The sequence below is a fragment of the Balaenoptera acutorostrata genome, chromosome 10 (genome assembly GCF_949987535.1).
Source record: "Balaenoptera acutorostrata chromosome 10, mBalAcu1.1, whole genome shotgun sequence".
In the NCBI taxonomy this organism is placed as follows: domain Eukaryota; kingdom Metazoa; phylum Chordata; class Mammalia; order Artiodactyla; family Balaenopteridae; genus Balaenoptera; species Balaenoptera acutorostrata.
This window is the reverse complement of record NC_080073.1, coordinates 104,958,556-104,983,998: the sequence shown is the minus strand read 5'-3', so window position 1 is coordinate 104,983,998 and position 25,443 is coordinate 104,958,556. Positions and strand designations below refer to the sequence as shown.

At 50.6% G+C, this 25,443-nt stretch overlaps 1 long non-coding RNA gene across 1 annotated transcript; it reads left to right on the top strand.

The window, feature by feature from the left end:
• Nucleotides 1-699: 699 nt before the first annotated feature.
• On the top strand, nucleotides 700-3,994 carry LOC130709080 (uncharacterized). Its single transcript, XR_009009557.1, has 2 exons — nucleotides 700-1,490; nucleotides 2,682-3,994. It is a non-coding gene; the product is annotated as an uncharacterized LOC130709080 (long non-coding RNA).
• The last annotated feature ends 21,449 nt before the right edge of the window (nucleotides 3,995-25,443 follow it).

The window sequence follows — 25,443 nt, the reverse complement described above, 5'->3', positions numbered from 1 at the left end:
AGAAATTTGTGGCAGACTGGAAGCAGTAGCTGCCACATCCCTGACTGTAATCGGTGTGAGCTCTTTAGAGCCCTGTTTCATTTTTAGTAGATGGCCGTGCTGTCTATTCCTTTTCTAGAATGCACCCTGGAGATAAGGCTTGGGGTATTTGCTGCACACCCAGACATCAGACCATTCATTTCTGCACCAATTCTTCTCCCCCATTTTAAGGGACCTTTCTCTGTGGTAATGAGCTCACTTACAGATTGGTATCTCTAGGGGCCCCCGTGTGGGACCTGTGTAGTAAATTTAGAGCAGCACATTCAATTTGTCATAGCAAATACCTCCTGTTCTCTTTATAAAATTCACATACACATGTCTTGTCCTGGATTTAGTTAGCTTGTTGACTAGGGGAAACACTCATCAAGGAGAGAAGCTATGGATATGTCACTTTATGAACAGGAATGTCCCAAACTTCCAATTTCAATCTTCCGATGAAAAGAATGATCACCGCGTGGTACACGTTTGCTGTAAGAGTTTTGCTGAAATGCACCACTAATTTTCAGCAGTCAAGAGCATTGTGTCTGAAAGAAAGGAAGAGATAGGAAAACACAGTCAGCTCTCACAATAGATTGAGAGTAACCGTGAGAACGACGAGGATAAAGATGAAAATAACCGTCTCCTTCTTTCCCCCCTTTTCACCCTAGAGTGCCGTTTGTTTGCATCTTCAGTGCCAGGCGGGGGTCTTTCCCAGGTGCGTCCCCAGAGCCAGCCGTCCATGTTCTGCACAGCCAGGCGTCCCCTCAGGGGGACAGTTCTGGAGCAGCCCCACCTTCTCTTTAAGGAACACAAAGACCTCGAGATTGCTTTCTTTCTATTTTGCATCACTTCCCTGACTAATACAGACGCACTGTATTTGCATAACATATTTTTGGTCCGCATGGGACCCCACCTCCGGCTTCCTGAATATGCATTTTACTCTGTGCGATGTCTGAATGTTGCACCTCTGATCTCATTACCAGCCTGTGTGCTTCCGCTGAGTTTTTCTCCAGGCTTTAGAACCGCACCTCCAATTTGTAAGCTGAGCTAACGATTACATTTTCATCTCTGAAAGATGTTACATGAAAGCATGCCTTGTGGGGAGAATAAATCAAAGATCTCAGCATGAGTGGCCCCCTACCCCCAGCCCAACGTCTCTGCTTGCTCAGTGGAGGCTGGAGAATAAACTCCCCTTTCTCTCGAACGTTCATCTTCGCCCAGAGAACCTTGCAGGAACTACGCTCTTAATACAGCATTGTTTAGCCCCCTTCACCAAGACGCTCTCATTTGATCAGCCCAGAGAATAACCATTTCGCAGCCTTGGAGACAGAGTTCAGTGATTGAAGTGCCCGCCGACTGAAATGGCATGGGACCCCAGATAGCTGGGATCGATGAAGAAACCGTCCATCCCTAAAAGAATAGGACAACAGACAGGTTGCTGTTGCAAAAACTACAATCAGAATTTCGCTGAGGTAGGTCAAAGGCAGAGCCAAAATCCCTCTTCCAAGTCATTTCCATTTCTTTGCGTTCTCACTTAGGGTTAGCTGCTTTGGGGCCAAATGCTTTGCCCAAATGATTTCGTATAACCCTTAGCACAATCCTTGGAGGTTGATTTTTTTTTTTTTTTTTAATCCTCATTATACAGATGAGGAGCCAGAGGCAAATGAGTTTCTCTAGGTTCCACGGTAAGGGACGGATCAGAGTCGAGTCACTGGGTCTGTGGGTTTGCAGTAATGTGCAGGTTCAACTGTCACCCAATCCTGGGTCTATCCATCCCTTCAGTGTCTTCAGGCCGGTTTTCTAAGACCTTCCAGGGCAAGACCACACTCACATCAAACCTCCTTCTGCCAACTATGTGCTTTGCCAGCTGACACTTCCTTTTATGGCTTTTTTTTTGCCTCGGGACCTGCTTTCTGACAAGATGGGCGTTTTCTACACCAGGCTCATCCCCAGAATCGTCTGGGATGCTTATTAAAAATAGAAGTGCCCCCCCAAAAAATAGAGGTGCCCCAGCATCTCTTGGAGACTCTGATTCATGGAGCTGGGGGTGGTCAGGGGCCCAGAAGTTTCTTTGTGTAATTCTGATAAAATAATCAAGTTGGGGAAGAGATGCCATTTCCCCAAAGTTTTTGACCCAAGCACCCCTTTCATGTAATATATAATCTGAAAAGTCCTTCAAAATTAAAAAAAGCCCTTCAGAATTAAAAAAAATTTTTACATGATGTTAGCCAAAAGTCATTTTAATTTTAGTATCTTATTTCAGATCAATATATCAAAGGATGTCATAAAGTATTTCTAATGTAATATTAATGATGATCATAATTTGTAAGCTGCATTTTTACTTTTTCTCCCTTCACGAGCGGCTTGTGATATGTAACATACTGTAATTTTATACAAAAAAAACACACAGTTTTTTGGCAAACCAATTTTTAAATGATTTTTATATCGTGTTTGGTTTGGGCAAACAACAAATATTACAATGCAGCTTGATATTTAACCACGTTAAGGGCATCAAAAGTGGACCATGGACTTAATTTTTAAAGAATTTTCATATTTTGTTTCAATATGATAAGATAAGGGAGAGGGTGTTTCTTTTGTTAAACTTTAATTTCAATAAATGGAAAAGCAATTGGATACAATGATTACTGTTTTTTCTCTTTTAGACAATGGTTCGGCGATACTGGACTGACATCCTGTAAGAATTTCAATTTATTGAACGTAACTGGTAAAATTTTGGAAGCTTAAGTGAGGAATGATTGTTATTTTCTTCATAAACTTGGATTTAAATGTCCGTATTCCAAATGCTTTATGGATTTCACCAATGGCCCATTGCGGGCATGAATCACACAGTGTAAAACTAAGATGAAAATTCACGTAAATGCTGTCAGGAGAGGCAGCGCGGCCAGCTGTTCTCAGCGAACTGGGTGACAAAGTCCCATCCCTCCTCCACGCCCGCCATGGGGCCTCCCTCCTGAGTTCTCAGAGCCGCAAGCTGCCCAGTAGTAAAGAGGAAATCTCTGAATAGCTGTTTGGTTCATTTATGATTTTAAAAGGAAAGTAGCAGCAGGTGCTGGCAGCACCTCCATGACGTGACCCTCTGGAACAGGTTCGGAGATGCTCCTGGGACCGGGAAGGGGTCGGGAGGCTCTGCGGCTCCTGGTACCTCAGCCAGGTTCTCAGTCCCGACCGCCCATCAGAGTCATCAGGGCAACTTTTCAAAAAGGGATGCCCAGGCCCAGCGCAGCCCGTTAACCAGACTCTTTGGTGGAAGCTTCCAGTGTCAGGACCAATCTCTGCAGGTGATTCTTACGTGTGGCCGTGAGCCAGCAGCCCAAGGGGCTGAATCGGACACTGTGACAGGCTTAGCGGTGGAAGGAGTTTGGGGGCAATTAGGCCTAAGGCCTGAAACCCCATCAGGATCCTGGCCTTCTCCCTGATGCTCCGTGTCTTCAAGGAGTCCACAGCGGCTTAAGGAAAGCGCACACGCCCAAAAATGCATTCTGCCCGAAGGATTTTGAAACTTGCCTCCAAGTTACTGTGAAAGCTGACACCTTTGCAAATGCAGGTTTTGGAGGCCACGCCCACATCACTGTCACCATCCCCCCCCACCCCGCCAGTACAGAGCGCTCCCCAGGTCCTGCTTGAGGACAGTGCCTTACAGGAGACGCAAGCTCCACCCACACGCGTTCCTGAGCGCTGGCTCTGTGCCCGGCCTCACACTGACCACTGACCACACGCAGGTGAAGCTGCGGCCCTGCCCCAAGGGCCTCCATCCAGTCGGGGACAGACACGCAGATCAGGGGTCACAGCCGCTGTGCTGAGAGCCGAGACGGGGGTGCCGACGGCATCCTCACCCCTGCCACCGTCCCAGAGGTGACAAGGGTGCGGAGCTGGCATTTGCGCAATTTCACCTTCTTTGTACATTCAGATATATTCTATAGAAACCTATAGAATACATTAAAATATCTATAACACATCTATTTGGCGCATGTCTGTGTATGTGGACCTGTGTGGGTGTGTATATATACAGCTTTTGTTGTTGTCTACAGAACAGATGAACAACCGCAAAGTATTCCATGGAAAACTTCCTTCAACTGCAAGTAATGGGCTTATTTCAAATGGTGCCTAAACGTGTCATCTTTGGACCGGGGGCTCGTGGGAGAAGAGGCTGGGTAAGTGGGTTGGAGCTAACGTGGGAGCTTTGCATGCCAGGCTGGGCATTGTTTGGAGGTGTTATTCTGAATGTTATGCAGAGCTGTGTGTGTGTGCATGTGTGTACGTGTGAGCTGGGGGAGGGTGGTTGTGTATGGGTGTGTCAGGTGTATGTCGCGTGGGTGAGTGTGTGTACACGTGCGCTGGGGGAGGGTGGTTGTGTATGGGTGTGTTGGGTGTATGTCGTGTGGGTGAGTGTGTGTGCATGTGCGCTGGGGAAGGGTGGTTGTGTATGTGTGTGTCGGGTGTATGTCGTGTGGGTGAGTGTGTGTGCACGTGCGCTGGGGGAGGGTGGTTGTGTATGTGTGCGTTGGGTGTGTGTCGGGTGTATGTCGTGTGGGTGAGTGTGTGTGCATGTGCGCTGGGGGAGAGTGGTTGTGTATGGGTGTGTCGGGTGTATGTCGTGTGGGTGAGTGTGTGTACACGTGCGCTGGGGGAGGGTGGAAGTGTATGTGTGTGTCGGGTGTATGTCCTGTGGGTGAGTGTGTGTACATGTGCGCTGGGGGAGAGTGGTTGTGTATGGGTGTGTCGGGTGTATGTCGTGTGGATGAGTGGTGTGTGGTGTGTGTGTGTGCATGCCCAGGCACGTGTGTTGAGAGCATGTGTGACATGAGCAGACCTATCCCGGGGGACCCCCGGTAGCAGCTGTGCTCTACGCTATTGGGGGACAGTCTCTGGTGGGGCAGGGCGGGCAGGTAGGAGTCCGTTGAGTCAGAAAGTCCGCTTGGAAACAGAAGGAAAGGGGCGGGAGAGGCAACGTGGAAAAGGGACTGATGTCAGGTTTGGCACCGACCAGACGCGGGGCCTGGGGGAGGGTAGCAGGGCCGTGAGCTGTGCTCCTGCCTGATGGTACCTCTGATGGGGGAGGGGCACCCGAGGGGATGGGAGAGCCCTGAGCTCAGGTGGGGCTTGGTTGAGTCTGAGATGGCGAACTTTCGGCTCAAGGGAAATTGGAGCTCCGGACACTAGTTAAGAGATCGTCTAAGAGAGAGGACAGGACGGGGAGGGAAATGCGAGGGGCAGGAGGGGCCTGAGGGGGAGCTGCCCAGGGCAGCGGGTCCGGCTCTGGGGCCCCGTCGGGCCAGCTCACTGTCCTTTGGATGTGATGGAGGGAGGAGTCAGGCCCCTGAACCGGCCGAGAAAGTAAGGGAAGATGCAGAGCTGCCGAGCTGCCCTGAAGACCCCCAGGAGAGCAGGGGCTGCGGGTCAGCGCCTGCGGGGCCTGCTGGGGTTTCTCCGGCTCTGTGCCTCAGGGGGACCCACATCAGGGCCCTCGAGGTGCCCCCCTCCAGCAGCAGCTTCCCTCAAGGGCCTGGGGGTGATGGCCCTGATGCCCTGAGGGCCGCCCCTCTTCTCCGGAGGGGTGCACTCTGCTGATTTTTCGGGAGACAGCCTCTTTTGTCAGCTCTTTTCTCCTCCAAGTAAATAGATCAGTAAGTGACGATTGCCAGCAGGGCAGGAAGAAAGCTTCCTCAGCCTCCCAGCCTCCCGCTAGGACCCCCTCCACCACGGAAAGCTGGTCGGGAAAGCGGCTTTGGGGGTTTGCTTCATTTTCCCGTCACCAACATGTAATTTTCATGCAGCAGCTTGAAGTTCTTCTAAGAGAACAGAATGAGGTGGAGTCAGCAAGACGTGTGAGTACACGCAGCTCGACGCTGCCAGACGTGGGGGTGGGAGGGCAGGGGGAGCCGCCAAAGCCTCAGGAAGCTCGTCCTGCCCAGGCCGCCCGCTTGGCACGAAAACAGAGCCTTTCTGTACCAGAAAGGCTGTCTGAGTCTGAGTTAACCCAGTTCAGCCGACTTTCATCCCTCACTCATAACTGAAATCGGTGTCTGTGTTTGAAACCACATTCACGTTAACTTATTATTTCTATACGCCATCCAGGCATGAACCTCTCGTGGCCTCACAGTGAGTGTGTGTATATAAGTGTGTATGTGAGTGTGTGTGTGTCTAGGTGTGTGTGTGAGTGTGTGTGAGACACTTTATCTCTCACCCTGCCCACAGCTCTGGACACCAGCAGCCCCGTCCTGCTGGACGAGCTGAGCTTTGGGTACCAGTACAAGGCCCAGGACTGCGTCCCCCGGTGGGTGTGGAGTGGGTCCTCGGGTACGACGTTCCCCTCACCCCAGCCATGGTTTCCAGCCCCTATTCGCCTCTGCCCTGGAAAACGTGCTGTGCAAGGCAGTATTGCGGTATCTGACAAACTGCACTAATTTGTGTCTTAATTAATCCTGTAAACCACCTTTACGGTTCTTGCCTCCCATCCTGCGTGTCCAAACCAGCCTGAGGTTACTCCGGTGTCTGCGTTTGACGGTAAACAGCGATGGCTCTCCTTCTTAAAATGCTAAGTATGCATCATTTTTGTGCTCACCACGTTGATACGGCCTGAAGTGCACTGCGGCGATGGAGCTGCCGCTCTGCAGGGTCCGCTCAGGCGGGACAAGCCTGCCCTTGGCCGAGCGGTGAGCTCCCTCCAACGCTTGGTCGTTCCGGTTCCAGCCGGCACTTGTCACGAACCATCCGTCCTAGGTGCGGGTTCGCCAGGAAGCTTTCCAAAGCCCTGTGTGATTCACCCCACTGGCACAGAGCCAAGAGCACTTCCGTGCCAGGAGGCTGCCGCCCCCTGTTTGCTTATTGCCAGGGTGGTCTCACTTCTGCACGGCGGGTGAGCATCTGAAACTCATCTGCCAGGGCCCAGGGCTCCGCTGGGTCGTGGTGGAAGGGCCCTGAGAGGCTCAGGCCAGCGTACTCTGCACCTGTGGATCTCCTAGCTGTCATTATTTTCTCTTCTGTTTGTTCTTACCTGAAACCATCAACACAAATGGAACTTTTACCGCAAAATATACCACAACATGCAAGGCAGGGGCACCCAAGGGTCAGCTTGGGCGTTGGCTGAGGAGGGTTCCAGCGGCTCTCAGCTGTGCCGGGTGACCCCTTAGATGCAGCTCATGGAGCGATCTGGGGGTGCTAGGGGAGGGGCCAGGGAGGCCAGGGCACCAAGGGGACCCATGGCTAATTACCCGCCAGTCTGGAAGCTTTGCAATGCATGGCAGTCTCTGTGGCCTTCCTGGAACGTGGTGGGAAACTTCCGCATTGATGTTAACCAAGCTTCTGTCCCCTTCACTCCCTGACCCCTTCCCTTCTAAGATGACTTCCAAGCAACTGAATTGATCCAGGAGCTCTGCACAGAGATAGAAGGTGCAAATATGCATGAACACGCCCTCACCTGCACGCACAGGTAAGTGGAGGGGCAGGCCTCACTCACACAGCACGAGCTGACCGGGGGCCAAGGTCGCTGGGTCGTGTTTTACAGCTGTTGCGAATGACGCTGCTGTGAACTCTGGTGCACAAATACCTACTCAAGACGCTGCTTCCACTTCTTGGGACACATATGCCTGGAAGTGGAATTGCTGGGTCATACGGGAATTCTTTGCTTATTTTTTAAGGAACTTCCATACCATTATCCCAAGTGGCTGCACCATTTTCTGTCCCAACCAGCAGTGCACAAGGGTCACAATTTCTCCAAATCCTCACCAACACAAGTTATTTTCTGGTTTTTGATTGTGGACATCCTAACAGGTGTGAGGGGGTATCTCGTTGTGGCTTTGATTTGCATTTTCCTGATAACTAGTACAGAGATTTTTATTAAACTTCGCCCATTTTATTTATTAATTTACTAGCGCACAGAAGAGTTGAAAGAGTAGCTGCAGCACCCAGACTCAATTACTGAGTACAAGTCGCAGCCCCTATGACACCTGGCCCCTGAACACCTCAGCAGGCGTCGTTCTGAGACTTTGAACCTTGGCCTGTTGGTTTGTTCCAAACAGGGATGCAGTCTCGGGTCCCGTGGATCAGGTTTGAGCATCACTTCAAGGTAGCACTGCCGTTCTTGACCCACTTGGAGTTTCTGCACAAGCAGCTTCCGATTTTCTAATAAACTGTAAACTCTCACTGGTGCCTTGCCTTGGGTGGTCCCCCAACGGACCTGAGCAGTGCAACTCATGCTATCACGTCCCCTCCCCACCCCCCAAGAAACTTCCGAAGGGCTCCATCTGGCGTTCAGCATCTTTACGTTTGTTCTTCTTGTAAATATGTTCTGCAGTGAAATTAAGGTTAGGCTTTCTGATCACGTGATCCTTCCCAACTCCCGTGGTCATCCGTCCTTTCTGGATTAGTGACATGTAGGCATTTCCATGTTCTCCTGGAGCTGAATCATGGAGGCCGGATTCTCGCTGTGTGTGGCTGGCCCAGCTCCCAGGGCCCGGCGTACTCCGTGGCCAAGTCTGTGAAAGCCACGCAGGAACCTGCTAGAGATAACGAGAACCGGCAGTGGCAGCTCCGCCCCCTTTTGGTGGAAGGGTCCTCCCAGGGCTCATCCTCAGGGTTAGAGGCAAACAAGGCGCATTTCGTTCTCAATGGCTGAGCCAGGGATGCTGAATGATCTGTCTTTCTCATGAGCGGTGTCCTTTGGGTCTGAGTCACAATTAGGGATGCTCAGGTGACCAGGTCTATAGGTCTGCAATTCTGGCTGCACGTTAGAATCCCCTTGGAGCTTTTTTTTTTTTTTTTTTTTTTACAGAATTATTTCACACTACCGGGCAGTTTTTTGTTTTTTTTTTTTAATTTTATTTTTGGCTGTGTTGGGTCTTCGCTTCTGTGCGAGGGCTTTCTCCAGTTGCGGCAAGCGGGGGCCACTCTTCATCGCGGTGCGTGGGCCTCTCACTGTCGCGGCCTCTCTTGTTGCGGAGCACAGGCTCCAGACGCGCAGGCTCAGTAGTTGTGGCTCACGGGCCCAGCCGCTGCGTGGCATGTGGGATCTTCCCGGACCAGGGCGCGAACCCGTGTCCCCTGCATTGGCAGGCGGACTCCCAACCACTGCGCCACCAGGGAAGCCCCCCGCCTTGGAGCTTTTAAAGATCCCCGTGCCCGGGCTCTATCCCCTACCAAAGAAATCAGAATCTCTGGGCATCGGTGCTCTTTACAGACACTCCCCAGGTGACACCAGTGAGCAGACATGCTTGAGAATCAGCTTCTAAACTTGAATGAACATGCAAATCACCAGGGCATCCTACTAAAGATGCAAATTCTGAAGAGCAGGTCTGTGAGGGGCCTGGGACCCTGCATTTCTGGCCTGCTCTCCAGTGATTCAATTCTGCTGGTCCACACTTTGAATAGCGAGTCTGAAACAGGGCTTGGCAAAGCGTGGCTCAGAGGCCAGATGCTTTTTTTAAAAAAAATTTTTTTGGCTGCGTCAGGTCTTAGTTGTGGCACGTGGGATCTTCGTTGTGGCCCACGGGATTTTTCGTTATGGCATGCGGGCTTCTCTCTAGCTGTGGCGTGCAGGTTTTTTCTCTCTAGTTGTGGCGTGCAGGCTCCAGGGCACGTGGGCTCTGTAGTTTGCAGCACCCGGGCTCTCTAGTTGAAGCTCACGGGCTTAGTTGCCCCGCCGCATGTGGGATCTTAGTTCCCTGACGAGGCATCGAACCCACGCGTTCCCTGCATTGTAAGGCAGATTCTTTACCACTGGACCACCAGGGAAGTCCCTCAGGTGCCTATTTTTGTAAATAGTTTTATTGGGGCACAGCCATGCCCAGCTGGGTAGTTATAACAGACCGTTTGACCTGAAAGCCTAAAATATTTACTGTCTGGCTCTCTACAGAAAAAGCATGCCAACCCCTGGTTTAAAGCATGCTAATTAATGCTGGTATATCTGTTATGAACTCAATGACCCAGGCTGTAGGTCATGATCATTATAAGATGATGGTGACTCAGAGGGTCTCCCTCCCTCAGAGGGGCAAGGTACATTTTTAAGTTGCAGTAATTATTAGATGGTCTGACCTCCTTTTGAAGCTTTCAGATTTGGTTTACAATTGTGGAAGTGAAAATTGTTTTTTGTGCAGAGAATGTACTAAAAAAAAAAGAGAGAGAGAGGAAGGATAACTTATACTCCTCTGAAAGTTCTTTGGCTAATGTCTTAGCTGTGCAGCCTATTGTCCATAAAATTCTAATGAATTATTGTCACTTAAAAGTTTTCTACCATTTAAAAATTATACAAGTAATACATGTTTGTTGAGAAAACATGAACATATGGTACTCACAATCTGAACATCCATAAATAACCACTAAAATGTTTGAGTATACTCTTCAGGCCATTTCTGTACATACATATACCACATGCCACAGTGTAAACAGTCTCCGGTGTCAGTTTTCTCATCTCCAAAGTGTGGAGAATAATAATACTTCTCCAAGGGGTTGTTGATGGGATTAAATGAGATCATGTGTGTGAAGTGCTGAGCTCTCGTTAATAGCTCAGTATATGTTAAGTTTAGAAATAGGGTTCTATTGTTTTATAAACTACCCCCAGGGTTTTGGGGCCAGTCATAAAATCGGTACATGCCACTTTCATCATTCTCTTCTGGAAAGAGCCTGGTCGCAGGACCACACCTTCCTCCGGGGGATGCCGGGACGTGCAGTGCAGCTGGGCAGACACCCAGCTTGAAACCAGGACCTCGGGGTGTGGGTGAGGGATTCAGGTGGAAAGCTCATCTCTGCCACAATAGGATTTACCCCATTTTTCTATGAGAGTGTTCATCTTTTGCTATTTGATGCATGTGAGTTCTTTATAAATTAATGATAGGAATTTTATGACACATATATTGCAGAATTTTTCTTTGGTACCCTTTTTCACTTTTAATTGTGTTTATGGGGTTTTCTATTTAAAAAATTAATTTAGTAATGTATGCACATATGGACATTGTAGAAATTTTTGAAAATAACCAAAAGAATGAATTGAAAATTAAAAATTGCTCAGAATTCCACAACTATAGATAACAACTCTGTTAACACCTTGATTTAGTCGATGTGTGTGTGTATTTGTGTGTGTGTATGTGTGTTTCTTCACACACAATTAGATTTATGCTTTATATTCTATATATGGTTTTAAATCCTGCTTTTTTGCTTAAAATGCTACTGTGAGAATTCTCCCATCCCACTGGAATTTAAGTGATAACTTCTAATGACTGCTCAACAATCCATCATTTAGATGTTCAATATTTCATTTCCTCATTTTTCTAATTTTGGGCACTAGATTGTTTCCATATTTTCACTGTTATGAATAATGTCTCAGTAAGTGTCTGTCTTCCCAGATCCTTGGCCACCCCTTCACACATTCGGTAACCGTGCACTGTGAACCCACGACATGCCAGGCACCCTCCTGGGGTTAGGAAGACATCACTGCCCTGGGCTTGGGGCTCACAGTCTCATCCTGCTTGTTTCTGTAGCGTAAGTTTCTAGAAGGGGGATGACGGTGTCAGAGACACACAGAGAGAAGCTGGGACGGGGAGGAGCTGAGCCTTGCTAAGGGGGTAGCACTGGAGCAGGGGCCCCCGACTCCCCTTCTGGGGGGCAGAGACAGCCATTGCCCGAGGGCTGCGGCCTGTGCGTGCTGTTGTTTCTTCAGCGTTGGGTTCGAGCTTCCCTTAAAGCATACATGTCATAATGAAGCCCTAAACGTGTGCTTCCAGGACATAGTGGACTTTCATGTCCAGCGGGGGAGCATCGGGGGCCTTTGGTACAGTGGCTGGTGATGGAAACGCAACAGACTGTGGGAGTCATTCTGCCCTAACGCTCGTGGGGCCTAAGGCCAAGCACGAGCAGAGGCCCTCACCCTGTCGGCCTAAATATTTAGAAGTTACTCATCAGATGGTCGAACAAAACAAGCTCTTGTCCTCCTGCCTTTGCAAATATACCTTCATCATGACCTGAAGACCAGGTTCAAATTTAGGACTTCTGGCCCTTTGAGGTTAATAACACGCAGTGGGGCGGGACTCGCCTGCTCTCAGCCTGCGACCTGCCTCCTCTCCTCCCCAACACCCGAGAGGCCTCCCAGCCCCATCCACAGCCCGCCAACAGCTGCCCTGCTTTACCCCCAAGGGCCTGGGGTGTGGTACCCCGGGAGGAGAGAACCGGGGAACGGGTCCATGTAGGCCCTGAAGGTGGGAACAGGCAGTTGGGGCAGGAAATTCGGGCTCCCGATGACCCGGAACGTAGTCCAGACAAAGCGTCATGGGCTCCAGGTGAGCACATCCTCACCCCAGCGGACACGGGGCTAGATCGGGGACCCGTGAAGCCTGGGGCCAAGGCAGGACCCCTCTTGCTTGGGTCTAAGGCATGCTGTGAACAGCTGCTACTGAGCTGTGCTTGTGCCCGCCGTTTTCCCTGCTCTCCGTGCACCGTTACTTCCGAATCACATGGCGCAAGGTTCTCGGTCAACTCCCGGGTGGTGACGGCCCAGCCAAGATGCCAGTCCGGCAGCCTGAGTCCAGAATCCACGTGGGCTCTTCACTGCAGTGCTTCGCTGCTCCTCACGGAAGGATGGGAAGCTCTGGGCAGGATTATCTCGAGACTCACTTCCTCCCAGTGATGGGGGGCAGCTGTGTGAGCAGGGCTGCTCCTGTCTGGCCAGCTCTGCAGTGAGGAGGGGTCCAGAGACCTCCACGGCGCTGGGTCTATCCCCTGACCGTGACCTCACCCCCGTTCACTCTCAGACGTAAATTCTATTACTAACTATTCCAAATCGGGACGTTGCTGAGCATTTATGAACAGAGGGTCTAGTTTCTTCAGCTGAGTTTTCCCCGGATTATCTCCCTAAGTAGGATTGATCAAAGGGCCCCTCCCAGCAGGACCCTCCTCTTGTCACCATGGAAATTATGTGGTTCTCTACTCTCCTGGCAAATCAGTGTGAAGTGAACGCCTTCCCTTGGAAGTGGTCCTAAGTCTCGGTTTTTCCAAAATAAAAGTATTTTATCAAAACAATACTTCGATTATGGGAGCTTTCTTCTGCGCTGCCCTATCTTAGCTCCACGGATGAAGTTTGGGGTGGGACCGGGGCCGGCAGTGTAACTCCATTCCTGCGTCGCCAGGTGGAGAAGCAGGATTGGGGCCGTTGGGGTCTTTCCCTCCCCTCTGCGCAGGCCAGCCTGGGGGCTTTGATATAGAACCTTGGGAAGAGGCCGCCCGCATGCCCCGTGGTCCCCCCGCAGTGGTGGCAGGGGTCCCCTGACAGTGCCTTCCTCTGCAAAGGCTCATGGAATGAATAGTCTCCCTAAATTAAATCTATAAAATGTTTCCAACCTCCCATATTACCCCCGCCTCGGACTGAGTTCATGGGCAAAGGAGAGAGAGTAATCTGTGTAGAACTTTGGTCAGTTGGGTAACCCCCTGACACAGTTCTGGAAAATGTGATATGAGAGGGAAGTTCTGTATAATTGCCCAAGTGGGAGTGATTTCAATATGCCTGTTTCTTCCCCTGGGCAGTGGCAGGATGGTTCTGTGTCTTGTTGTTCTCACTTACCCAGGGGTGAGTTTGTTTCCCCCTTTTTGCTTGTTAACATCCTTGTTAACATTCACCCAGAGTGGCCATGATGGGTGAAATAAACATTTGAAGAAGTAGCACTGGCTCCCGGGCCTAACACAGTCGATGTCCCCCAGCCAGTACTGGTGGCTGCCAGCCTTTAGGATTCGTCCCAGTCATTTCATCTGGAAAGGCATGACAAGCAAAGGAATAACCTGGCTCTCAGGAGGAGAACGATGCAGGTGGATGGCTGAGATGGCATAGGAGCGCCGGGCCCACGGCTGCCCCGCTGGAACTAACCGCGGCGCGCCGAGCTCTCCAGAAGCAGGATGAAAAGCGTTGCAAGGACGTGAAGGGAGTCCCCAGGACAGGCCGGCCTCTTTCCAGAATGGATGTGGCACGTGGTGGCTCGTGTACCCACGCTTCTTCGGTTCTTCCGACGGCAGGCAGGCAGCATGGGATGACATCACTCCTTCCCGCTGAGCCCAGGCAGAGCTTCGCCACCCTTCCCAGCGAAGCCCATCAGGCATGTGCTGCTGAAAGGTGGAGTTTTCATGCAGGGCAAAGCCCAGTGGAAATCCCACTCCATAACATCAGCCCAGTAGCCACCCAGCATCTCTAAGCAGGGTGGCGATGGCAGACCCCGCCGGTTGCCTAACTGCTCTTCCCGCTTCCTCTTTCTTACCAGAATCCACACCCCATTTTGGAGGCTGAAGGTATCAGGTACTTGGTTTCGCAGCCTTCTCTGCAGCAAGGACATAGGTATGTGTCCTAATCCTGGCCAAGGATTTGTATTCTGCTTGTGTAAGCTCTGGTGGAAGTTTTCCTTCCTGGTAAAAAGAGATCTGCAGAGAGAAACCCGGCTCTTTGTGCTTGGAACTTGCTTACGTGAAGCTGTAACTTCCAGGGCTGTGGCCATTGTCTCGTAACCACGAGGCGCCAAGCCCGGAAGTGAAGACCAGTGCTCTGTGGACAGTGGGACAGAGAGACAGACACACCTGGGTCTGTAATAATGTGCTTGGTGGCTGAATTTAACATATTTGGAACCGCTCACTTCTGGACTCCTCCTTATGAGACAGTAAGTCCTTGTGTGAGCCGCTTACAGTTGGATATGCTAGTGCTGTAGCCAAAAGCATTCTTCCCGATCTGAACCCTTCCCCTGTGTTTGCGGCATCTCCCGCCTGAAATGGCAGAGCACAGCCCCCGGCACAGAAGCTGAGTATGCTGATTGGCCACTTTCCCAGCTTCCCGTGCAGTTCAGAACGGACACACTGTCTGGGCTCCACCGATCAAGCACGCAGGCCAGACCTTGTGTCAGAAGCCAGTGGTGTGAAGGAACAGAGACGGTGCAGGATCCATGCGGTGGAGGGGACGAGAGGCTGCGTCCAGTGTCCCCGGTGGCCAGGGCCGTGGCTCTGGCTGCAGCAGGAACTAGGCCCGTGACGTCCGTGTCAGGAGTACTTCTGGTGCAGCAGCAGTGGCCTTTTTTTATTGGAGTGTGGTTAATTTACAATGCTGTGTTAGTTTCAAGTGTACAGCAAAGTGATTCAGTTCTATATATATATATATATATATATACATAAATTCTTTTTCAGATCCTTTTCCATTATAGGTTATTATAAGATATTGAGTAGAGTTCCCTGTGCTCTATAGTAGGTCCTTGTTGTTTGCTTACTTTATATATAGTTGTATGTATATCTCAATCCCAAACTCCTAATTTATCCTCCCCACCCTATCCCAGCGGTGGCCTTTTTTGCTGTGGGTGGAGAAGGCCATTCCTGTCTGCATAGCATCTGAGCCTGCCTCTCCATCCTTCCCAGAGAGTTTTGAGCTTCTCAATACCTTTTTAATCAATTCCCATTTTGCTTAAAATAGCAAAATCGGTTTCTGTCGCTTACATCTAAGGACACTGACCGATACAATAACCCACAGGCAGTGCTAGCTACGGGTGATACTGCCCGTGAGAAGCCCTCTGTTAGAAAATTGCCCACGTGCCACCTCTTTTGAGCATATAAAGTAGACACATCTCTGAGTCCTAGTGCATACAAAATCAAAACATTTTCCATTTATATGTTTGGATTTCCAAGGTGAGGGAGGTATAAAATTCAAGTAAATCATTAAAAGAATCCTCCTAAAAAACACATGAAATATTATTTTCTACTTCCTGGAAGGAAACACAAGATCTGCTCTTCTTGCCTTTGTGGTTGCTCAGAGGGTCCAGGGTGACCCAGTTACCATGGCAAGAGCTTCCTTTTCACAGCAGAGACGCAGCCAGTTCAGAATGTGTCCCGATGGTCATGTGATTCCTTCCTGCTCCCGTGGACATCAGCTTTGCTGTGAGCTCCGTGTCTTGTTGCCGAGGTTCCTGAGACCTTGGTGTAGGGCCAGCTGAGTAGGTTTGGGTAACAGCTGTTTCTCTCTTGGTCCTGTTTTGAGTTCTGTGATAGATGAGGCTCTGAGAGAAGCCTGAAGCCACCAGCAGAATCGGTGTGAGAGCCAAGAGCTTCTCCCTTTTCAGGTTCTAACGCTACGTGGGCCTCGACGGTAGACCAGATAGCTGACACGGACCTTTTAACTGCTGAGTGGTCTGTAGACGGAAACTACCGCCACCGGCTCACTTGTTTCAAATCTTAATTTTTTGCCACCTCCTCATTTCCAACCTCTTTCTTCCTTAATTAATAATAATAATGATAATAATAATAATGGCCACTTTTAATTAAGCACACACTGTCAGCCATGCTACATGCTAGATGCCTTATATATATTATCTAATTTAACCTCCTATGTTTCCTGCGAGATATTTTACAGATATTTCACAGATGAGAAAACCGAGATGCAGGGTGGTTAAGAAACTTGCAGAGGTCACTTTGAGAGGTTGACACTATTAGTCATCTTTTCATACGTCCATGTTTTATCTCCCAGACAGACCCCTTGAAGGCAGGAACCAAATAATATCGATCTTTATAAAACCCATGGTTTTAGAAATAATGCGTTGGGCTGCTCAGTTGTTCTGTCTTTAAATACATCCCAGTGTGGGAGGATGAGAAGGCTTGACTTGACACGGGATCTAGCGGCGCACTGGACCTGATTCGTCGTGTTTGCCTATTTCCATCATGTGGGTGCTCCCCGCCCCCCGCCCCCGGCTGGTTTCAAGTGGCCAGTGTGAAGGCACAGCGGGGAGATGGGTGCCGTTGGCTCTCGAGGGCTGTGGAAGGGACTGCAGCACCTCCCTGGTTCCTGGGCAGATCACAGTGTGTCTATAGCCCCAAAGCTGCTTTGTTTGGGAGGAATTTTGGCTCTGTGATCCTCTAATAGTTCCTCAAAAGCACAATGCCTTGGAGGAGATTGCTGATGGGGCTGGTGGATAATTTACCCAAATCTCACTCTGACACAGGGTTTCCTTCTGGTGGTGGTTGCGCCTGCCTAGCACAGGACACATGGCTTCGTGCCGCCCCAGGGGTGCGCCCACACCCAGCATGGAGTTGTGTTTGGGCAGAGAGAGGCTGCGTGACCCCTGGCAACCCCTCCTCCTAAGAGCAAACACTTAGAGCAAAGCTTTTTTGCTGTGACTTAGAGGAACAAGGTGAGGAATTTCTTCCAAGAATGATTAACCCTGAAGATAAGCAAAACACTGCCTGAGCCAACAACGAGTTTAATGATACGACATTCTTCCTGGCAGCTAGCAGATCTCATCATTCACCTGTGTCTGAGATGCTCTTGTTTAAACAAAAAACAAAACGCCTCTTGTCCAAGCCTTGGTCAAACTTACCACCAAGAGGAATGCGTTTTAAAAGGCTTATAATTAGAGGTGCTGGATGCCATGTTGCTGAAACAACTGTTCATAAAGCAATAGACATGTAATTGTGTTGTTAGAAGGGGAATGGATTTCTAATTTTTAGTAAATCTAAAAAGAGCTCCTAATCTTTTAAGTTACTGAAACTGAAATAATATTTGACAGCTCGGTAACAGACCGACATCCTCGGCATGTATGCTTGGGCTGGGACACTCAGCACTCTTCCTACAAACTTTTATTGCATGTCTCTTAGGTACCAGACACCCTGTAAGAGCCTGGAGATATAAAGACAAAAAACACACAGGCCACTGACGTCGGAATGAGATGGCTGAAGAATGCTTTCCAGGGCTTGGCAAACTACAGCCTGAGGGCCACACGCAGCCCGCAGCCTGGGGATTATTGGACCAGGGCCACCTCCATTCACAGACATGCTGTCTATGGCCGTTTCTACTGCGAGAGAACTAAGAAGCTGGGACAGAAACTGTACACCCACAAAGCCTAAATGCCTATTATCTGGCTCTTTACAGAAAAAGTTTGCCAATCCCTGGCCTCGGAGGAGAGAATGCAGACCTAGACCATGGCACTCATATCAGGATAAAGACAAGGACACAGAGCCTGGTGAAGTTGAGGGGGTGGGATTTGCAAGGCAGAATGGGGGCAGAGAAAGGGAGAAAGACAGGGGACAAGACCCAAGATCTCTCTCCGGAGAGGGAGGGAGGGATATGCTTCCCGCCCCAAGCGCCCTTATGTACACGCCAGGCCTAGCATTTCCTGGACCTAATAGGCAAACTATATGTTTTTCCAAAAATCCCCTGAATGAATGTGAGTGGCCTTTTGTCCTGGAGAGCCTGGGACAATATGTCTAAAATGAACACCTCTTTTTTGAGCTACTAGTTTATTGGAATATTAACTACTTTATCTAATGCTGCCATAGGACTCAAAAGGGGGTCAGCCACGTATATAAAATATAGCAATATTGAACTTGGCAAGTTAAAATCTATGAAAGTGTTTTTCTCAATCTTTATCATGACTGAACTAACCCAGAATAAAGCCCTATCAGACAATGTAATCTTTAACAGATAATAATTTCACAAAGTAGCCGCTTGACAGTAGATCTTTGCTTTATTTTTTTAACCTTAATTAGAGAATTAAGGACAGGTTCTGGGCGGGTACATAAGTGTGCTATGGGGAGAGATGATCTTGAGGAACTGTTCACTCAGCCTCCTCCTTGACCGCCCCCCCCCCCATGGTTCAGTGACAATATGCAGGGATCCTAAATCTTACAAACTTCTTGAATCCTGTTACATTAAGTCCATCCCTGCAAAATAACCTTATTAATGACTATTCAACTCAGCAGACATTATTGGGGTCCCCTGAGTATAAGGCATGACACTGTGCTGCTCTCAGGGGACCAGAGAGATCAGAAAGACCAGGTGTTTTCCCTCCAAGAGCTCTCAGAGCAGAGTGAAAGCACAGAGGTTCCCTGTGTGTCCAGACGTATCTGATGTGATCTATTCTTTTTTTTTTTTTTTTTTTACCAAAGTCTAGTTGATTTACAATGTTGTGTTAATGTCTGCTGTACAGCAAAGTGACTCAATTATACATACATATATTCTTTTTCATATTCTTCTCCATTATGGTTTGTCATAGGACAGTGAATATAGTTCCCTGTGCTCTACAGTAGGACCTTGTTGTTTAGCCGTCCTGTATAGACTAGTTTGCATATACTCATCCCAAACTCCCCCTCCAGCTCCCCCACCACCCCCTTGGCAACCACCCGTCTGTTCTCTATGTCTGTGAGTCTGTTTCAGATGCGACCTGCTCTTAATAGAAGCAGAACCGTCCTGTTACCGGTGGCTACTGTTCCGTCTTCCAGCACTTTCCTGGTTCTTCTACCAACACCGTGAGCCTCCTGCCCCCGCCCACGCGGTCAGTGGTTTGAGTGGACGCTGACACCCCCCGACCTGCCCTGGCCCCATCCGGATGCCTCGTGACCCCAGACCCAGTGGGGATCCCAGGGTCCTCCCCGGGACGTGCTGAGCTGCTGCTGAGAGGACCAAGCCCTTCCTTCCTGGGTGTGAGGCTGCGGGCTTGGGTCGGAACACGCCGCCGCGGGGTCTCCCGTGGACGGGGTCTGGGACACGGGCTGCTGACGCTCAGGAAGAGGCCAGGAGAGCTTCGACCTCGGCCCCGGCTCTGCTTCCTGGCACCCTGTCCTTCCCGCAGTTTGGCTTCAAGATTGGTAAATTGCCCCCTCTTGCATAAGTCAGTTGGAGTTGGGTTTCCGGGCCTAGCAGGACAATTCAGACTGATAAAAAATGTGGCCAAGGAATCAGGGGAGAGGCGGGGCTGGTTCTCACTGGGGCACCAGGGAGGCCTTCCCGGTCGGGCGTCCGGCTGAGGCCTGAAGACGTAGCAGGGTGTCCCCAGGCAGAGGTGGGGGCCCTGCCAGGCAGCAGCCTGGCACGTGCAGAGGTGCGGTCGGCCGGGGCTGGCCCGGGGGAGGCCCAGGTCTGATGTGATGGGAGGTGTGGGGAGGGCCGGAGAGGACCAGGGAAAGAGAAACACTCGAAGGCAGGGCGAGGCCAGAGCATGTGTGATGAGCTTGGAATGCTGGCAGGAGAGGCGTTCCTAAAACCCGGGTCAGGGCTGCCAGCCTTTTAGCCTGCCCTTGAGTAGAAGTTACTCCCGAGCAAGTGGCGATCTGTAGGGCAGCGGGGGCTGCGCGTGGCCGGACTCTGGCTCTCATTGCGACGGCTCACGTCCTGGCCCCTCCGTGATTAGGGCTTGCTTTCCTCTGCCGATGACCAGTGCCAGCCACGAACTCTCAGGAAGGAATAAGCCATCTGACACACATTCTACTCTGAAAATACAGTATTTTGGTTGGGTTTTAATTTGCCTGTAGCTCCTGCTAAAAATTGAAACATACATGTTATGGGTCTGGCCCTTGGAATATAGAAGCTAAGCTTGAAAAGAGCAGTTGTGTGGGCGGTTCACAAATAAACATATGTTCATGGCTAAATGTGAAAACCCCTCAGGTTTCTTGCAGGAGCTCATTAATCCTCTCTGTCTTTGTTGACAGGAGACCTTAGGTTACAAGCAGCGCATAATTCTCAAAGGCAGTTTCCAAAAGTCTCGGAGTCTGACAGATTGCTGCAACAAAAAATAAAAACTGGGAGCAAACCCAGGACCTCTTTGGACTATTTTTGCAGCTTGCTGAGAGCCTGGAATCATTTCCAAGTGAAGATTTTTGAAATGGGGCAGGGTCTGTGGTTAAATGCACTTGGGAAAGGCTGGCGACGGCATCCTTCTGTTGGGGATGCACCAAACTCATGGTTTTCTGAAGGTTCTGAGAAGTCCCGCAGCAGAGTAACAAGAGTCATTCGGGGGGCCTGGGGCGGTTTGGGACCCACTTCCATACGGCATAGCCATACAGGACGTGGGTTGAGTTGTCGGTTTTCTTAAGGGGTCCAAAACAAAGCTCGGAGAGGCCACAGCTGGAGAAGAGCATTGGAAAGGGTCCGTGGCCACCTCTGCCGAGAAGCACGTTATGAGCAAGCCTGTCCTGCGACGTGCTGGGCAGAGACCGTCCCCAGACTCAGACACCCGGCCTTCTGACCCGTCACGAACATGCCACCAGAAGGCCTGAGGACACTGCGGCCCGCTGTACCCCGTGAGGACACGAGTGGGGGTGAGCACGGCATGCGCGGGGCAGCGAGGAGGCCGGAATGACCAGAGCAGAGCGGGCAAATGCTCTCACACATCAGACCGGCAGAGAGTGATGTGTGTAGATCGGAAGGTACTGCCGTCAAGTAGGATAGCTCCTGGCTTTAAGAAGCCTCACGTCTAATGGATTGGAAATACTGGGTTCGATTAAACCAGAGCACAGTTAACTGTATTACAGAGAAGAATACGGCTGCCTCTGGGGTGTGGGGTGGAACATAAAATGCCATAAGGATTCAAAACAGAGGAATCGTAACTGTTTAGGAGCAGAACTATCATGAAAGTCTCCCCGGGGAGGAAGTCGTGTTAAGGAGGACATCAAACAATGAGTGGAATTTCCAAAGTGGTGTCCAATACCGTTATCAGTTAAGAGCAATGCCAACCTCAAGGCATGGAAAGCCCAAGTGACAGCAGCTGAAGCATTAAAGACGGTTCATTATCTCATGTGAAGTGCGGAGGCCAATGGATGAATCTCAAGAAACTGCTAAGAGAACAAAAGCCATATCCAAAAGATTACGTTCCGTGTAATCCCATGTAGGTGACATTCTAGAAAAGGCAAAACTATGGCAACAGAAGACAGAGCGGCAGTTTCCAGGAGCTGGGACAGGGCTTGACTACAAAGGAGCAGGAGGGAGCTTGCTGGGGGTGGGAAGGTCCTACTTCTTGACTGTGAGTGTGGTTACACTACGTCTACATCTATCAAAACTCAAAGAACTGCACACTTAAAGTGGGCTATGTTGTTTGAGTAGACCTTAGTCAACCTGATTTGTTCTATTTTTTATTGCAAACAGATATAGATATTCATTGTAGAAAACATGAATAATACAAAAAAGCCCAAAGGAGAACTTTAGACTCACTCATTGTATTGAAGCGTATCCTTTCGGTGTTTGTTGTAATAGATTTGGGATTACACTGTCAGTGTTTCATAACCTTTTTTTAAAACTTAAATTTTAACACCTCAGGAGTATTTCATCGTATGGATGTACCAAAAGTTACTGAACAGTCCCCATTTCAGGGGAATGTGTAGTTTCCGCTCGTTTCTGATCATAAATAATCCTCTGCTGTGTCAGTGCCCTTACATGGCCCCGTGATATTCCCTCAGTGGTGTGTTTGGTGAAAGGGTCTGAACATTTTTTAGCACTTGTGACACCTACCCAGGGGCATATTCTTTTGATTAGCCATTATCGTGGATACAAGTCATCACCCTGGGCAGGTAGATTTTATTTTTAAGGAATTGAAACCCAGATTGAGCCACCTGTCAGGAATGAGGAAACAGGCATGCTGTGGAAAGTCAACTGAGTAAAACGACCAGACCTCTAGAAAGTCCCCTCACACCCGCAGCCTCACACCCAGGAAGGAAGGCCTTGGTCCCCTCAACTGTTCGTAAGGGCGGTTTCAGAAGGAGGGGCTCTGGCTCTGCTCTGAACAAGCGATAGGCCAAGTGTGCAGCTGCCCCAGACAGCCGGCGAAGAGCATCTCTCGTGGGGGGAGAGAAACCCCACACAACCTCATGCTTACATGCTGGACGCCAGTGTCCTGCTTACTGCAAAAGGCTGATTTCTTTACGTGCCTGTGGGTTCTCTGCTTATTTACATAACTGCTCTAACCCCCATCCTCAGCTCGGTGGGGAAGGATTTGCCGCCAGCTCTCATCACGACTCAGCACCGGGGCTCCGACCCCAGGCCCGGCTTTGAATCCAGGGACCTCGCCACCCAGGATGAGTAACCTGGGGGTTTACACCTGTGAACGTCCGCCCTCGGGTGAGCCACTCCAGGGCTGTGCTGTCTCCTCTCCCAGATCCAGTTTGTAAGGACATCGTCTGGACCGGGGGCCCCGCCTACTTCTGTGTGACCTGGTCTTAATTATGCCTGCAGAAACCCTGTTTCCAAATGAGCTCACACTCGCAGGTACCCAGATTAGGACGTCAACCCACCTTTCTGGGGATGCAATTCAACACAAATTTCATAATTTGTGTTCACAGCCAAAAACTTTATTATAAACACACACAAGTGTCAACCTCCTGATGGATTATGTAAATCCTTGGTTCCCCTTGGGGGGAAAATCGGGAGACATCTTTGGTTGTCATGACTGCGGGTGGTACTCCGGGCACCCCGTGGGCAGAGGCCAGGGATGCCGCTAGACATCCCACAAGGCACAGGACAGCACCCGCGAGAGAGGTGTGTTGTCTGGTCTAAGACAAACATCCCACATGGTGAGGCTTCAGCACAGGTTTCCGGGGGACCCAGTGGTACCCACAGCACCTCCCGCAGACTTCCATCCTGCCGTCCCCCCACATCAGACACCTGGATCTTTACCACCGTAGTGGATGGGGCTCGAGGCAAGTTCGTTTGACTTCAGGGAGGGGGTGAAAGCTGGGTGTAACAGGAAGTGAGAGACATCTGTTCTAAGTCATGACAATCGATCACTCACCGCTACGAATGAACACCTGCCACAAACAAAAACTAACAGTGCTGGGAGCCGGCGCAAAGAAAAGGTACAGCACCAAGTTGTGTGATTCTGGAAATGCCACGTCACCTGGAATGATGCCAGGTTCCGTGAAACTGGGGATGACCCAGTGGACGCTTCATACATACCCGTGGGCGAAGTACGCGGTGTCGCAGGGCAGAGCTTTGAGAAGGAGCCTCACCTCAGAGGCCTCGCCCGTTATTACTCAAAACCCTTCGAAATGACGCCAGCCCCATTTCCAGAACGTCGTGGAAATAGCGTTTATGAGTGTGAATTGCTATGTGTGCAGACGGTAGGGTAGAAGTGCGTGCATGTGTGAAAGAATACAAAGTATTAGGACATATAAATCTACCCAGATGAGGACGTGAGGCTGAGCTCTGTAAAGCACATGAGACAGCAGAGATTCACTGAAACGTTCGGCCGGGGCTGAGGGCTGAGATGGGGTCGGAGGAGGACCACTTGGGAGGCAAGACCACGTGCAGGAGCCCGAGCTGGACCCCCGCACTGGGGGCCTGATGACGTGCTCCTGACTCCCCTTCCAGCCCCCGTAGGGCGCAGCCCTGCCCCCCTGCCCCTCGGGCCCTGGTCCTGAGACGCCTCGCCCCCCGGGAAGCCAGGCCCCCCGCTCCCATCCCCACCCGAGTCCTTGGTGCTCTGTGACTCAGAGGCCCTGGAAGGGATGCCCAGGGGGCCAGGGGCTCAGGAACCAGGAAGCCTGGCCTCTGTGTCCGCCACTTGGTGGCCTTGGGCAGAGGCGTTTGCCACAAAGTGCAACCCGCAGAGATGAAGACTCTTCCACGGGCGGGTCGGGGACATCTTAGTCGAGGGTCTTGTAAGGCAGGACGGGGCTCCTGGGCCACCTCGGGGGACAGTCCCCTTCCAGGTGCCCGAGTGGCTCCCAGACCCACACCTGTGCTCAGAGCCTGTCCTCCCAGCGGCTCTCACCCACACCCCTGCACCCTTCTGTCATGGAGTATCTTGTCCTCGAGCTCGCTAGTTCCGGGCCCAGCGCCGGGGATGCAGCCGACCACTGGCCCCTGGCAGAGCAGCTGCCTCCATCACATCCTCTCAGCTGCGGTTCCTCCCAGCACCGCCGTGGGACCCCAGGGGGGAGTGCAGCCCCCCGCCCTCACCTCTGAGGGCTCCACCCCGGGCCCTGAGCCCCCGCAGGGGTATATATATACCTACACGTAGGTGTGTATATACCCACATAAGGTATATGCACACCTATACCTAGTTATGTGCCAGTCACTGTTCCAAGTGCTTCACAGCTAGAAACCCCTGGTCTCCTCCCAGCGAGCCTCTGAGACAGGACCCCTGGCCTCACAGATGGGCAGACGCGCACCAGCGCCCTACGGGACACGGCCAGCGAGGCCCACGTGGATTAACTGCATTTGTGTGGATTTGTTTGCAAAGTGAGTCCTCCACCGATGGTACTGTTTCCACCGAAAAATGCTCTCCCAATTCCAAACTATTCCTCACACACTTTTAAACATAATCCACCAGGACTTCATGTGGACGTTTTAGCAGCGGTGTTTCAGGGTCCCTGGGACCTGGTGGGGAAGACCCTTCCTCCTGCCCCTCAGGGCCCAGCTCACAGGCGCCCCTCCTCTCACCTGCTCCCCTCCCTCCCCGCCCCCATGACGGGACACTTTTCACAAGGAAGAAAAACATGAATTTTTCTTCTCGTTCAGATACATTTTTGTGAGAGCAGATCTTTCTTCATGGAAGAAACCACCACAGAGATTACCCCTAAAGTTTGCCAAAATGATGATTTACAGTCACCCAGGGTGACTATAGCTAATAAATAAAACTTACGGCACATTTGAAAGTTTCTCATCCCAAGAAAAAAATGTGTGACTAAGTAAGATGAAGAATG